General features: G+C 41.9%; 1 non-coding gene across 1 annotated transcript; it reads right to left on the bottom strand.

Moving 5' to 3' along the window:
- Positions 1-296: 296 nt before the first annotated feature.
- Positions 297-402, bottom strand: LOC132604798 (small nucleolar RNA R71). The gene has a single exon (XR_009568896.1). It is a non-coding gene; the product is annotated as a small nucleolar RNA R71 (small nucleolar RNA).
- Between the last annotated feature and the right edge of the window lie 17258 nt (positions 403-17660).

The following is a 17660-nucleotide window of genomic DNA, read 5'->3' as shown; positions in this document are numbered from 1 at the left end:
AAATGCTACGTTCAAAATTGATAGTTCTATCTATCAGCTGCTGAAACTTGAAGGTTATTTCCGAAATTCTTTGGAGGATTGTCCCCTTCGACATTTGAAGAACTTCCTGCATGTGTGTGCTCAACAATCCCAAGGTGCTGTTTCTGCTGATGCACTGCGGTTACGGGTCTTCAAATATTCCTTGGCTGGCCAAGCAAGGGAGTGGTATGAAAAGCTTCCCAACAATTCTATCCATACCTGGAGCAAGCTAGCCAACACATTTATGAAGAAGTGGTTCCCACCGAGCAAAAAGGCTGAACTTCGAGATAAGATCTTTGAGTTCAAATAGCTCCCGGGGGAACAATTATATTCGGCATGGGAGCGGTTCAAGTATTATCTAGCTCAATCTCCAACTCACGGGTTTCCGGATGCTATTCTCACGGATAAATTCTACAAGGGCTTAGATACAATGAATCAGATCGCTGTCGATACTGCCGCAGGAGAATGCTTTATGGACAAATCATTTATCGTTATCACCCGTTTGCTTGATAAACTCACCACCCACAATCAAGCTTGGCATTCAACTTATAGTGAGAGTCTCTCTTATTGTAGTCCATCACTAGTTGCCGTTGCAAAAGAAAACCATGAGAGAGATCATGCCTTTGCTCAGTTGCAAACCACGGTGGATCTATTATAAAAGAAGTTGGCTGAAAAGGATGCACAAGGGGTAAATGTTGTTGAGGAGTTACCACCTTATCCACAGGGCATGTATCAAGTCCCTGAGGGGGTGTACTAAGATGGGCAACAACAGTATGAAGGTGCTAATTATATCAACAACTCGCAAGGGAGCTATCAAAGGCAAAATTATCAAGGTCCGGGTCATCAACCATGGCAAAAGCCTCAACACCAATTTCAAGGGAACAATTATAGCAGAAATGATCAGGGAAATCCAAATCAAGGAAATTATAATAACAATAATTATGGCAACAAGAGCTCGAACCCCTACATTCCACCAAGGGGGCAAGCATCAAATTCCCAACAGTGGAGCGACAATTCAGCTAGCAACTCTGCTAGTAATGCGCCTAATGACTCTGCGGAGCTGAAAAGTATGATGCAGAAAATGCTAATGAATCAGGACAGAACAGAGAGCACAATCAAGGGAATGTCTCAGGTTCAACTATCTCATTCAGCTTCCATTCAGAAGCTTGAATCGCAATTCAGAGACCTTTCAAGAGAAGTGCATACTCCTCAACGTGGACAACTACCAAGTGATACAGTTTCAAATCCGAAAGGTAATGGGGTAAACTCTGTGAAGCATGTAGCTGCTATTAGCACCCGAAGTGGAAAAATACTTCAAGGTGCTGAGAAAAAGGTGATTGATCTCGAGCCAATTGTTGAAGAAGAAGCGCAGCCTGATATATCTGATGTTATTTTGGAGGAAGAAACAGAGGAGGAAGTCCCTATTATAGCTGAAAAGGAGCAGAATCTTGATAATCTCAAGGCACAAGCAGAAAAACAGGAAAAGAGAAAAGAAAAACTTTCTGGCGCTCTACGCCCTTTGAGCCAATTGTTCAAATCTTCATCGCCTTTCCCTCAAAGGCTAGTGAGAAAAACAAAAGATGACAAGTGCTTGCGATTTTATGATCAACTCAAGCAGTTGACGATGAACATTCCTTTTATGGACGCTGTCCAAGAAATGCTTGGGTTTGCTAAGTATTTGAAGGATCTCTTAACAAAGAAGAAGAAGCCATTGAAACACGACACTGTGGGTATCACTCATCGCGTTAGTGCCATTATTTCCAAGAACACAGTGCAAAAAAGGGAAGATCGTGGAGCATTCACCATTCCATGCACCATAGGGCATCAGGATTTTGCTAAGGCTTTGTGTGATAACGGGGCCAGCATAAATCTTATGCCCCTTGAGATTTTTAAGAGATCAGGATTAGGGATGCCAAGACCAACTACCATGAGGTTGCAGATGGCTGACAGATCGATAAAAAGGCCAGTGGGGGTAGTTGATGATGTGCTTGTTCAAATCGGGGAATTTCTACTGCCGGCAGATTTCGTGATTCTTGACTGTGCTATTGATCAAGAAATTCCTATTATCTTGGGGAGACCTTTCCTTGCGACAGGGAGGGCTCTTATGGATTCCAAGAAGAATGAAATCAAGTTCCGGGTGAACGATGAGGAGGTGACTTTTCACGCCAGCAAGGGTATGAAATTACCTAGCCTTTATCAAAGTATTTTAGTCATTAATTCTGTTGATGTAGTGGATGAAGCGGTAGAATTCAAAATGGAGGAAGAATGCTTGGGTGAAGCATTATCGGTCATCTTGGTGAACTTTGATGCAGAAGAAATGGAGGGATATATTGAGACAGTGAATTCACTCACCGGTCTGGGATCTTACTCTTATGGGCCCAAGAAATTCTCTCTTGATCTAGAGAAACAAACCACTCCTCCAGCAAAACCATCAATTATTGAGCCACCGAAGTTGGAACTCAAGCAACTTCCATCCCATCTTAAATATGAGTTTCTTGGAGCAAATGCCACACTCCCAGTTATTGTGTCATCACTTCTGAATGAGGGCCAAACTCAAAGACTCATCGCAGTTTTGAGGAAGCATTTAAGAGCTTTAGGTTGGACTATTGCAGACATCCGGGGGATTTCCTCCAGAATTTGTGAACACCGAATTCAGTTGGAGGAGGAAAGTTCACCAAGTGTTGAGCATCAGAGAAGATTAAATCCACCGATTCAAGAGGTGGTAAAGAAAGATATTATTAAGTGGCTAGATGCTGGGGTGGTTTACTCGATTGCCAACAGTCCATGGGTAAGCCCAGTCCAGTGTGTACCAAAGAAAGAGGGCATCACCGTTGTTCCTAACTCTAAAAATGAGTTGATTCCTACAAGAACTGTCACCGGTTGGAGAGTGTGTATGGACTACCGGAAGCTGAATACTGCATCTTGCAAAGATCATTTCCCTATGCCTTTTATTGATCAAATGCTTGATCGGTTAGCTGGAAGGTCTTATTATTGTTTCCTGGATGGGTACTCAGGTTACAACCAAATCAACATTGCATTGGAAGACCAAGAAAAGACTACTTTCACTTGTCCCTATGGGACATTCGCTTTCAGCCGAATGCCATTTGGTCTTTGCAATGCCCCAGCTACTTTCTAACGACGATGATGTCAATATTTTCTGACATGGTTGAAAAATTTCTTGAAGTCTTCATGGATGATTTCTCCGTGGTAGGAGATTCATTCGATGAATGTTTAGACCATCTTGATCGGGTGTTACAAAGGTGTGAGGAGACAAACCTCGTTCTCAACTGGGAAAAATGTCATTTTATGGTAAAGGAGGGAATTGTCCTTGGCCATAAGATTTCCGAAAGAGGGATTGAGGTTGATCAGGCAAAAATCGATGTGATTTCAAAACTCCCTCCACCCATTTCAGTAAAAGGAGTTCAGAGTTTCTTGGGACACGCCGAATTCTATAGAAGATTTATCAAAGAATTCTCCAAAATTGCAAACCCAATGTGCAAACTCTTGGAAAAAGAGTCCAAATTCAATTTTGATGAGAAGTGCATCAAGGCTTTCGACGAGTTAAAGCTGAAATTAACCTCTGCACCTATTGTTGTGTCTCTGGATTGGTCTTTGCCCTTTGAATTAATGTGTGACGCTAGCGGTCTTGCAATTGGCGCTGTGCTTGGTCAGCGGCTCAACAAAATCTTGCTCCCAATTTATTATGCCAGCAAAATACTGAATGGAGCTCAACTGAACTATACAGTAACAGAGCAGGAACTACTTGCTATTGTTAATGCCTTTGAAAAGTTCCGGGCTTATTTATTGGGTGCCAAGGTAGTAGTTCACACTGACCATGCTGCCTTGCGCTACTTGATGGATAAAAAAGATGCTAAGCCCCGGTTGATAAGATGGGTGTTGTTGCTACAAGAATTTGACTTTGAAGTCAAAGACCGAAAAGGGTCAGAAAATCAAGTAGCTGACCATCTCTCCAAACTTGAAGCACCGGGGAGACCGATTGATGTGCTGGACATTGATGACATTTTTCCGGATGAAAGAGTCTCGGTAATCTCCAATGATGTGGCACCATGGTATGCCGATATTGCCAATTATTTGGTAACTGGCATTGTTCCTGAAGATTTGAAGGCATATCAAAAGAAGAAATTCTTGAGAGATTGCCGACAGTATTATTGGGATGAGCCTTACTTATTCAGGACTTGTGCTGACAATATGATCAGAAGATGTGTGGCTCAATCTGAGGTGATGGATATTTTGAAGGCTTGTCATGACTCTCCGGTTGGTGGGCATCACAGTGGAAATAGAACTGCAGCCAAGGTGCTAGAGTGTGGCTACTATTGGCCAGCCATCTATCGTGATGCGAATATGTTGGCACGTTCTTGTGATAAATGCCAACGCCAGGGCACAATAGGTCAGAAACATGAAACACCGATGAATTTTGTGCTTGAGGTGGAGCTCTTTGATGTATGGGGCATTGATTTTATGGGGCCCTTCGTGAGCTCATATGGCCTGAAATATATTCTTGTTGCGGTGGATTATGTCTCCAAGTGGGTAGAGGCGGTGGCCTTGCCTAACAATGATGGTAGGAGGGTCAATGCCTTTCTAAAAAAGAACATCTTTACTAGATTTGGCACTCCTAGAGCTATTATTAGTGATGGTGGTTCTCATTTCTGCAACAAACCATTTGCTGATCTTCTTGAAAAATATGGCGTACATCACAGGGTTGCCACTCCATATCATCTTCAGATGAGTGGTTAGGTTGAAGTCTCCAACAGAGAGATAAAAAGCATCTTGGCAAAGACGGTCAGTGTGAATCGCACTGACTGGTCCAAAAAGTTGGATGATGCTCTATGGGCATATCGCACGTCGTTCAAAATGCCTATTGGGACTTCATCGTATAAGTTGGTATTTGGGAAGGCATGTCATTTGCTTATTGAACTTGAGCATAAGGCCCTTTGGGCATTGAAGAAGCTGAACATGGATTGACATGAAGAAACAAAGCTGAGGTTGTTTTAAATCAACGAGATGGATGAATTTAGGTACAATGCCTATGAAAGTGCAACACTGTACAAGGAAAAGATGAAATACTATCATGACTCGAAGATCCTCAAAAGGGATTTTCAGCCGAAGGACTTGGTCTTGTTGTACAATTCATGCCTAAAGTTCTTTCCGGGCAAGTTAAAATCTCGATGGTCAGGCCCTTTTGAAATCGCAAGTGTTTCCCCAAATGGAAGTGTCATTGAGGTGAAAACCGAAGATGGCACTCGAACTTTTAAAGTGAACGCACAAAGAGTAAAGAATTACCATTGGTGTATTGGTAATGGTAAGGTGGTTGATAGGTATCGTTTGAAATACGGTTCTTGAGCTGCAAATGGAGGTATCACGTCGAGCCGTGATGTTAAACCAAGCGCTGTGTGGGAGGCAACCCACATTTAATGCTTTATAAGTAGTTTAAATTTGGTATTTCCTTTGTTTTCTGTTATGTTTTAATGATTGTTGATGTGTTGCAGAACCTAAGTGTTGAACCCAGAAATTGCCAGGACAGTAGTTACACGACACATTCGACGGACCGTCGATCTGATCGACGAAACGTCGAATGCACCGTCGAGTAGATCGCCTGACATATTGGTCACTGGAAATAATGGCAATTCCACGACAGGTTTCATGCTCCGTCGAACTGATCGACGGTCAGTTGGACGGGTGTTCTTCTCTCTTTTTCATTAAAAAAAAACAAACAAACGACGGAGGGGGTGTTCACTCGACGGATCGTCGAATTAATCAACGCTCTGTCTTTTAACCGCAACGGTTCAGAAACGTGGGTTTATAACCCACGTCCGTTCCACTGCCCTCATAAATTTACAAAAAAAAATGTCTCTCTCTCTCTCTCCACCTCTCCCCCTTTTAAAAACCATTCCCCACCCACTTATCCCCTTCCTTCACCACCCCACAACTGCCACTTCCCCCCTCCCCCCCCCCCCCCCCGCCCTACTTCTCTGTGCCTCTTTGTGTGTGTTTCTTCGGGTATTTTTCCATTCTAATAATTGAAACCATATTCCTTCTACTTCAAGGTATGTGCCTTACTGGATTGTGTGCTCCCTTGTGTTATTTGTTTTTGCATTCCATGGCTTGTTTTGCTTATTTTTGATTGGTTTCCTTGTTTTTGCATCATTTTATTGGTTTATTTTCGCCTGGTATGCTCATATTTTTTGTTGGGGGTGGTTTGTTGGTTTGTTTGTGGTTGTTGGGTCATTGATCTTTAGCCAAGTCAGAGGGCATTACGTCGAACACACCTCATTCATGAGGTTGTTGTTGTTTTGCCCACCAACTGTTCGATGAAATGCCAAAGTAGGGCATTGTGGGTCACGATGGCTTGGAGGGCATTACGACCTTCGAGTTGTTTTGCCCGCCAAATGTTTTCCCCAGTGTAACCCAAGCCAACGTGGGGTGAAGTCTGAGTAACCCCAAAATACGTGACGATTGGCACATCGGCCAAAGAAGTGTATGGGATCTGTAGTTTTAGCATGCGAAAACATTCGATGCTCAGTTCGACGGCCCGTCGATTCAATCGACGGACCGTCCTACTTAACGTCGAATGAGACTTATCAAAAGTTCTTAGCAAAAACACCATCGACGGTGGATTCGACGGCCAGTCGAATCGATCGACGGGGCATCTTTCTCACCGTCTTTTGGTCGAAATTTCCAGTGCCTAACTTCGACGCTTCATAGATATGTTCGACGACTCTTTAGCACATCGACGGACCACTGGCAGCTTTAACAATTATCGCATGTCTTGTACTTTTGACTGATTCTGTTATGTTTCTATGGTTGTCTTAATAATGAAGTGTGTTCTTTTCTCAGGTGTGCCTCCAAAGAATCCAGTCAAGCGGGGTGGTGGACCCAGAAAAGGCCGAGGTTGGGGTTAAACAACCCTTACTCTTAGGGATGAACCCTCTGACTCTGACCGTCAAGCGGTAGTCCCAACGACTAGATCGAGGGCACAGACCACCACGCCCCAAGCAGAATCACCCACTTTACTCTCCTCTCAGTCTACAGAGGAGACTTCATTCTCCACATCCGCTGATTCTAGCGATGCAGCAACAGAACAACCAGCCGCTCCTGAGCAAAATTCAGATGAGGAGCACGAGCGGCTGCGGCTGCAAAAGATGGAGATAGCAGCAATCCGTTTCCCCTATGAAGGGTGCCGCAAGTACTATGTAAAAGGAGCCACTACAGTCGACGGGGATAATCCGAGGAGAAATATTCAAGAAGAAGAACAAATTAGTATGAGCGGCTTAGAGAGCTACCCTCGGATTACCGATCTCATCCAGCACTATCATCTTGAGGCATTCACACAGCCTCCAGGGGATTATTGCCCGACCATGGTTCGGGAATTCTATGCTACTTACAGAGTAATGCTCGAGCAGTGCCACAAGAACAAGAGAGCTTTGAAAGCCGCCCCTCCATTGGACACAGTGTATATTCGGGGTGTCCATGTTGACATCTCAGCCCGCACCATCAACATGTTTTATTTTGGTGATGACTTCGTGGCACCGACCACAGTAGAATATGAAGATAAATTTGAAAGAAGGGCTGAGCAATCTGTATAGGAATGGTTTGCGACAGTGATGGCTAGAGGGCCGGCGGACCAGGCCCCATGGGTGAGAAACTTGGGTGCCAAAATCCATAAGGCAGATATCAGCTTGGAAGCTAAATTTTGGTGGAATTTCGTCATATATCGGGTTCTGCCCACGGGATCAGATAACATAGTCACACCGGACAGAGCAGTGGTTGTGGCTGCTATGCTATCGAGATACCCAATGAACTTGGGTGATTTGATCAGTAAGGCCATTTGGGCACGCGTACCACAGGAGGCGACAACCTTGATATTCCCGTGCCTTATCACGCAGTTGTGTAGGTTGGCCCAGGTGAGGCATATTGATACATTTGCAGCTACTCTTCAGGCAACAAAGATGTGCGACATCACACGGAGTAGGGATGAGACCCTCCGTACATCTCAGGCCACCAGTACTTCATTGCTAGAGCTCATGGGTGAGCAGGCAGAGCATGTCACTGATTCAGTACCACAGGGCACAGTGGATATAGGCACAGAAGGATTGTCCACCACAGAGGCCTCAACACCATCTGTAGCTAATGCTACCCCTTCTTCTGAGGCACCACCTCGGCCTGCTGTTCCATTTGTATCTCCTATTCCTCCGTCAACCGCAGCATCAACTTCCAAGGATCTCTTTGTCCTCAACAGAGCCAACTTCAGAGAGTTTGCAATCAAGGCAGAGCGTGCTGATCAGCAGGTGACCCGGATACTACAACAGTTGGGTAGGTTCATCCTGAAAGAGATTGCACCGGAGTTGAAGCCCCTTTAGGAGGCTATGGAGAGGCATCATGCTAGAGTCAATGCACGACTTAACAGTTTGGAGATGCGGATACTCACTATTGCGAAGAAGAGTGAGTCTGGTACTTCGGGAGATGTGAAGACCGAGCTTGACCAGCTCCGATCTGAGATTGCGGCCCTTCGGACGAGAGAGCAGGTTATTGTGGATGACCCGACACCACCTGCACTAGTCGCCAGCATTTCCGATTTGATCAGAGTAGTTGATTTGGTGACTGAGGATGAGCCTGGGGAAAGTCGCAAGAGAAAGAGGCCTGTCACATTGGCTGATGATGATGATGAGGAAGAGGATAATGAGGATGAAGACCTCGAGCTTCAGGAGGGTATTCGGCGGTCACGCCTGGACATGAGGTTCACCGGCACATCTTCCAGCACTAGTGCTATCCCAGCGCCAGTCAGGCCGACCACGATAGCTCCTCAGGACCTGCAGCCACAGAGCCAGTGAGCTCCACCGCTTCAGTTCACCGAGCCAGCAGCAGAGAGGGCCCCCATTCAGACTGCAGCGGGGGAGACACCTCAGCAGCAAAATCAAGATTAGAGTATTTCTGGTCGGCACCACCACCATGGGGTGATGGTATGATTTTTGATGCATTGGGGACAATGCATCCTCTTTTTGCTGGGGGTGGGGTAACCTGATGTACTTTTCAGTATTTATATTTGTTTTATGGATTAAAGTAATTGTGACTTTCATGGTTGTTGCATTTTGAACTTATGGCATGAATTTTGGATGAAAAAGGATATTTATGATGTGTTTTATGGATTTATTTGAAATTGACCCCTCCAAAAGTTTATTGCGTATCTCAGGTTATAATGAATTGACATGTATGGTTCTTTTTGTGAGATCATAGATATTAGAGTGTGTATGAATTGAGTGTTCATATCCTTATGACATGTATGATTCTTTTTGTGACATAGATATTAGAGTGTGTATGAATTGAGTGTTCAAATCCTTATAATGAATTGACATGTATGGTTCTTTTTGTGACATCATAGATATTAGAGTGTGTATGAATTGAGTGTTCAAATCCTTATGCCATTGTGAGTGTGAGAACTTCTTGTGTTCATTATTAGCATATGTGGATCCAGAACTTGCCTGGTAGGTCGTGCTATATTGCTTAGGATAGTCGGTTGTGAAGTGATCATAGGCTTTCCTTCTGAATAGTCACGTCAGCCTTAAAGAGCCCAAAACCTGTTCTATATGAATATCACTAGTTCGCACGTTGAGCCTTTGACTTTTTCTCTTGATTAGCTGTAACAAACCTTTTCCCCATTTCATGATTTCATTCCATCTTTGCACCCATTCCCTCCTTGACACTATTAGAGAAAAGAGGCAAATCGCCTAAGCTGGGGGTGGTATATGTGTGAAGTAAAGGCCAAGAGCCTAAAGCTGGGGGTGTGTGAGTTGCATAGTCGAGAACTGGATGTGATAGCGGAAAAACAATTCATGTATATATATATATATATATATATATATATATATATATATATAGTTTTATAACAATAATAATATTGTCTCATAAAAAGATTGTAAATTCTAGTAAGAGAAAAGTCACATCTTAGTCATGAGTTGAAGAATGATGAGATTAATTGGGCATGAGAAGAAAGGTCGAAATCTGTAGTGTCGAGGAGGATGAGTCACTAATTCCCAAATGAGTATCCTACCCGTCCCCGAGCCTATATTACAACCCAAGAACAAGTCCTATAATGATCATAACTGAACCATCCGAAAGTGTCAGGCATTGAAATTAAAGGCAAGCATATGATATGTGCACTTGTAAATCATGAACTTCTTTGTGAGCGCGAGTGCTTTCTATTCTCATTCATCCTTGTCCCGATTCTTATTGAAAAATTATGTGTGGGACATTCTCCAAGCTAAGTGAGGGCATAATGGTGAATACTCGCACGCATAAATGCTTCTAATAATGTGATGTCATCAATTGAAGCGTCAAGGTCAATTCTAACAAATTTGTTTTGAAAGAACCCTGTTTGGGAATGATGAAAGAGGGAGTTGATTTGAAAAATGCACATGCCGATAGCGATGAGCAAACACCATTGTAGTCACGTTTCCTTTATTTTTAGCATAGTTGCAATTTTATTTTGTGGTTGTTTTGTCTGACTTGCTTGAGGACAAGCAAAGATCCTAAGTTGGGGGTGTTGATATGCCGCGGATTTTTGGCACATTCGACGCCTTTTTACTATGAAATTTGGTTGTTTTCAAGTAAGTCTGGTGCTCGTTAATATGTTTTGTTATGTTTTTAGGAAAACAATGGCTCAAAAGCAAAAATCAAAGAACAAAGGAAAAATTGGCCAGAAATGAAGAATCGACGTTCCGTCGATCAGCCGACGAACCGGCCTTTGAAGCATCGATAAGCTCGATTTTCCAGTGATGACAAAGTTGAAGACGACAAAGGACGGAGGCATCGACGTTTCGTCGTTTGTGTCGTCAAGTAGGATCTCTCAACAAGAGGAGAAAAAGACGAAATACTCGACGGAGCGTCGAACTGGTCGACGGCACCGTCGAATGGAACACATTGCTAAAGGTACAAAGGACGGAGAAATCGAAGGATCGTCGAACGATCGACGGTCCGTCGATCTTGCTATCGGGGACACTTTTGTCAGTTTCTGCTGTGCATTATTGGAGCCTATTTAAAGAACATTTTAGGTTTTTCTTTGCATTCAAATTTTATTGTAACCACTTAAAAAGTTCGTTTGGTGGGTGAGCATTGAATACTCCCCTTTTGGAGCTTAGTGAAGACAACAATATTCCATTTTCCATCATCTTTATTACACTTTGTAAGCTTTATGTCTCATTTATTGCTTCCTACTTTTGAGACCATAATGTGTGAGTAGTTTCTTTAATCAAAGTTGTGGACCCAAATGATGGGTGTTATGTAATGGGTATGTAACATTGTATATATATATATATATATATATATATATATATATATATATATATATATATATATATATATATATATATATATATATATATATATATAATGGGTTGTGATGTGTTTTATTATTTCTCGTATTCATTGTTCTATAAGTGGTTGCAAACACTTGTTCATGCACAAACCCTAGTTTATTTGGAAAGATGAACTAGGGTGTGATTTGAAATAATATAACAAGGACTCGGGGCGCTAACCCTCGTTTAATGAACTCGCTTAGGGATAAGATGAGTTCTACTTGGCATAGTTAATCAACCTTATTTATAACTTTTCTGTATTTGGGAAAATCATGAAAAGAAATACTTTCTAACTATTGGAAAATATTAGAAAGTGTATTAGAGATTAAGTGCATACATAACCTCGACCCATTAGAAATATATCATATTGACACCCATAGCATAACATCTAATCATCGCGGGGACACAACTTTGGTTCTCAACATCTAAAACAAATTCTAAACACTTCAAAATAGCTGTCCCAAACCAAATCTCTTTTTAAAACATTCGGAATAGGATTAAAGCCTTTAAAGAATAGTATCGCATACAATTAGTATCCTTTTCTCTCCATATTCCCTGTGGGATTCGACCCCAACCTTGTTTGGGTTACTATATTTGACAACGTCCGCTTTATGCCATTAATAGGTGTAATTTGAGCGTATCAACAATCATCAAAACATATAACATATAGTCATTTTCCCCCTTTTTGATGATGACAAACTTAGGGACTCTATTGATATATTGCTCTCTCCCTCATTCTTCCTCCCATTTTATAGTCTCCCTTTCCCACCCCTCTGTTTTATTTCCCCTTTTGGCATCATTGAAAAGAGTAATAAAAGTAGCACAAGTCAAAAAGAAGTTCAGTAGCATTAACTCATGACCACTAAGTCAACACAACATAAGAAAGAATGGTAATAACAAGTTTTAAGATCATTACAAATCAGTGTAATTGACCAGATTAGATTAAGCATATCAAAAACATAGTAGTCTTAGTCAATAAAAAATATAATACTTAAATGCCATGAGTGCCATAGTCATTAAGCAATGGAATACAAAGGGTCAGATATTCAAGGGGACTAGGAGGGGCTCAAGAACTAAGGAGGAGTGGGTCTAGACAAAGATTTTTAGTCATTAGCTAAGAGTCGGCTTCTTTTGCAGCACTACTAAGACCCGGTCCCTTTGCCTTCTTGAGAATTTTCATTTCTCCGTGATTACCACATCATCCTCAATGTAATATCGTGCACAACGGGCAACCAAATGTGCATAATAGGCTGGTGGATTCATGGAGACCGAAAGGGTACACTGTCACTACCCGACTTGGGGCCGCGACAAGCACCCGATGCTAGCCCACCCGGGCACCCTCTTAGCTTACTCTTATGCTTACATCTAGGTGAGCCACATAATTATACATGCATTTCCATTCATTCGTCAACTAGTCCCATTTGGACAACATCACATTTATATCATCATAGGCATCTATGCCACATCAATGTACATGGGCCAACGTGGCCGACAAAATGATATACAAAACATAGGCCGACAAGGCCAAACACATCTACCCACACACACACATGTCTACGAGCCTCTAAGAATATAACATATCACATTAGCGGGACAGGACCCCGCTATGCCCATAATTATATACACAAAAGAATGAGTACCCAAAAGATATGGCTCCGAAGGAAATGGAGCTCTCTATGTAATCTCCGAATAGGCGGCTATGGATCAAGTCTGTCTCCCTGTGCACCTACAGGCATGACGCAGCATCCACAAACAAAAGGACGTCAATATGAAGAATGTACTGAGTATGTAAAGCATGAGCAACATCAATAAATAATCATCATGAACAACATATGAAATAGCATAGGAGGGGGAGAAAATAATATCATCGTCATAGCACTTACCTGCCTTTCGTAGGACTTTCCATTTTTCATACGTATTTGTACACCTACGTCATTATCCGTATTCCATAATAGCACTCGTACCATACTTGTGCTCATATTCGTATACATGTCCTTATTCGTATTCTTATACATAGTCTTATCACATTCATATTCATATTATATACATAGTCATTTCATATACATAGCATACCCGACCTCATAGGATCGGTGTTTCATACATACTTGGCCAACCAAGGCTCAAGGTTACTCATACCTGGCCCTACCAAGGCTTCAGGGTTATCCGTACCATCTGCAGAGGTGTGCGCGCGTTTCGTAATCGTATACATACTTTATACATATTCATATACATATATCCTACCCGGCGTTATAAGCTCGGGGTGTCATTATAGCCCTTCATAGGCACATGTAAGTATAATAGCCCGAAGGCACCTTTAGCATCATTATTATTATCATCGTCATCACTATTATCATAATTTTCGCTACATCTATATCTTATGCTTACTCGTCATATGGGGTGCGTAGTACAATCGTAGCACATATCGAGGATCGTGAGCTTATGAGCTCAGAGTGTTAATCATTTGAATACAACATACTCATATAGAGGATTTAAGAGTTTGGCCAAGGAACCATGCCTTATGAAAGAAGGGTTAGCCTTACATACCTTTTCGTCAGACTATTTTACACTTGCACGCTTCCTTCCAATGCTTGCGTCTATACCTTCATTAATATCATAACAATGGCTATTAGTCATTCACATTATCCACATTATCTAGATTCCTTAATTTGCCTCTAATTCACCCATATTCATGGTCATAACATCCAACTTCGTCCATTCGTCTAAAGTGTCTAGTTCATGATGTTAGTACCATTTATAGTGCATTCATATCACAACACAACAACATTCATGATTCAATTCAAACTATTCCTCAAAATGTCACTATTTATCATTTATGACCTACTTGACCATATTTTCTACAATCCATGTATTTCAACTCTTCAATACCTTAAAATCATGTAAAAAATCATGAATCTTACCTTAGTAGTTTTAGGAACAAGCTTTGGTTAATAATACTCCACTTTGAGCAAAACCCTAGTTTTTCTCCATTTGGATTTCTTGACCTAGATGATCTTTGATGATGTTCTTACTCTTGATTCACCTTGTTTTATGTTATTGATCCTCAAATATCCTTGAAAACTTGTATAATAAATGTAGAGAGAGGTTTTAGAGAGAAGTGGTGTAATGTTGTAATGAAATAAAACAAGTGTTGGTCCCTTTATTTAATGACTTGCAAAATCTGTGCTGAGGTGAACAGTGGTCGTCCATCATGGTTTACGGCCCGTATTGCAGTTTACGGACCGTCCCTCGCGATCGTCTTTAACCATTTCCAGAACCAGAAGCTTTGGCTGCTTGCATGGTGATTTACGACCATGGTTTACGGGCCGTAAATCACTTTACGGTCCGTCCTCCAGGTCGTATTTTACTATTTCTCGGCTGGCAGAAAGTTGAAGCCTTGCATGGCAGTTTACGACCTGCTAGTTTACGGACCGTATACCAGTTTACGATCCGTCCTAGCACTTTACGACCACTGGGCAGTTGTAATTCTGCAACTTCCCATATTTCTTAGACTTCTCATTTTAATCACCCACGTCCATGCACATGCATTGCTCACCTTATATCTCATCTTAATTTAGCCAACTTTCTCATCTCACATCGGATACCTTCGAAATCTCGCCTAAGGTCATCAAACGTCGTTTCTTGCTCATGGACATCATGCACTCATACTTATCACTAGTTCGTTCACTTACGTACCAACGGAAATTTTTTCCGAGGTGTAACATACACCTTGCATATGTAGCATAGCCAGATTGTAGTTGCCCTAGATCCGTTCTTATCAGCCAGTACATGGTAATGATCTAGACGGCTAGTACCTCGGATTTTAGTGTAGCTATACCAGTAAACATTAGGTTCCATAAGGTGGCACATCTTGGTATCTATCACAGTACCTGGCAAGGTTTTTCCATCCTTGTCTGTCATGTTAGGATCATTATGATTTGCAGGGAGCAGATGTGTATGATGTCTTCTGCACTACCGCAAAGGTTACTCATGACTGATACCCTTCTTCCAATGGATTGCACGCCTTACGGATTGCATCCATTTCTCCCCTAATAGGTTCCTTCCGCTTCATCAGTTTAGTCATCAGATCCTTCTAAGTTCCTTCACCGCTTTCTTTTGCCTTCAAGGCCTCTTCAAACCCTTTAACAATTTCAGTTCCACTTTCCATGATATTAGATCTATTTCTCTCCCCCTTATTTAGAGTCATCGAGTAGAAGGTCTACATAGGGCTTATAGAGTCCTTTATCTGTTCTAGGATGATCTATGGAAGTGGGGCTTACCAGAGTTAGACTATTTTTGGGATCTGGTAGTGATATGGTGGGGTTTAGATTCTGGCGAGTGAGGAAGGACTACTCGAATTTAAGAAATGGGGAATAAATTTTGCAAGATCTGACGAAGGAAAGGTTTTCTTTTGAAGTACTAAGAGATCCAGGATGGTCAGGCATTTAAAGGGCTTAATTTGGAATACGAAGCAGAAGAGTCTTAATGACGTAGCATTCCAGACAATTTGAGACATATTAAGCACTGAAGAGACTACTAACCTGAGTCGTAGGGATCAGGTCCCTTGACAACTTTGAAGACAAGGCAAGAGCTCTGAGATGTGCAATGCCACTTATGCTTGTGTTATCCTGACCCTGCCACACATGCGTACCTGTAACGGAAAAAGAGTGAGTTAGATGCCACCAACAAACACCTTTTAACATTGTACCTTTCCTCTTAACATTTGAAGAAAGGCAACAAGTTGAGCTCGATCAAACCCATCTCTTATCGATTTCTTCCAAAGTGATTTTTGTTCAGCATCATTTCAACAAGCATACTTCCACTTGAAAGTTGTTTAATGAGGGGAATCATCCATTCTCTCAGTTATATGCTTCGAGCGAACGTTTTTCAGGTAACAGTTTGACTGCCTCTTCTCACTCAAGCCTTCTTGCTTTTCTGGAAACTAGGTCGGTTAACTCTTAGCTTTTTCTCAATCTTTTGATTAGTCCCAGGTCCAACCTCGCAACTTTTCATACGAACATAAGGTCCATCACAAATGATGTCCCACAGTTTAGATCCTCAACCATAAAATGTTGTGCATTCTCCCTTTCCACCATCCATGATATTCTCTGTTGGATCTTGGTGGTATTATGATAGATTCTCTCCTCATTTAGTTTAGTGAACTTGCCATGATGAAGATTCTTTCTAGGTGTTAACCTTTTAGAAAGAACCTGCTCTAATACCAATTGTTGCAAGCTATGCGTCCACCAAATAATGTATGAGAGACTTGGTTGTGTATCATTTTCCTTATGCAGTGCAGTACAAGAATCAACACAAGATTTTTAAGTGGAAAACTCTTTGCTCAAGGGATTAAAAACCGTGACCTACCCTGTAGGAATTCAACTCCACTAATCGAGCAACTTCAGGTTACAACTCTATTTTAAGCTAGGAACTAACTCCCATAATCCCTCACCCTTACAATAACACTTATGTAACCTAGGAACTAACCCTCGTAGTCCCTCCATATTTGCAATACTCCGATTGCAAGCACCTCCACTTGACTAACTCTAGCCAAGGACCCTAATACACCTAGACTTACTCCAGCCTAGTATACCACTCAAAGGCACACTTGGAGAATTCACCACAGTGACTAACTCTAGCCACACACTAAGACAACTAAGCTAACTCTATCCTAGTGTACCATTCAAGAGCTTGTGGAAGCAACCTTGAGTGTTTAGAATACCTACAAATAGCTTCTTTTTATAGAAGATTAGGTTTACAGTTTAAGCACAAAAGAACAAAGACTTAACAACCTAAGGACCTAAAACATCTTTAGTGCTGGATCTGGTCCTTCGGGTTGTTGTGGCTCTGTTCTTGAGGGATACCTTGAAAGATGGATACTTGAAATTTGGATGGAGCAACTTTTAGATTTTGCAAGGATGAGTCTTCTCTTGGAAGATGATGTATTTATATGCACTGAGAGAGAGAGAGAGAGAGAGAGAGAGAGAGAGAGAGAGATTGAGAGTAGAGATGACCACTCATGAAATCTGGACCGTTAATCAATCAGCCTTGCTGAGTTATTGCGGTACATCTGCATTATACCTTTCAATAGTGCACTTTACAACTGTGTATTTGGAATTTCAGCTTCAGTGACCAGGACCTTTATCTGGAGGAACCTGGTTCGTCATCTGTTCTTTGAACAAGTTGTAAGTACTGGATACACTGTCAGTATCTCTACAACTGCACTGTTAGCTGAGCAGGATGGAGACCTGATGTTCGCCAAGTTCAGACAAGTGA

The sequence above is a fragment of the Lycium barbarum genome, chromosome 7 (genome assembly GCF_019175385.1).
Source record: "Lycium barbarum isolate Lr01 chromosome 7, ASM1917538v2, whole genome shotgun sequence".
Lineage (NCBI taxonomy): Eukaryota > Viridiplantae > Streptophyta > Magnoliopsida > Solanales > Solanaceae > Lycium > Lycium barbarum.
Note: the sequence above shows the minus strand (reverse complement) of the source record. Positions and strands in the feature narration are given on the sequence as shown.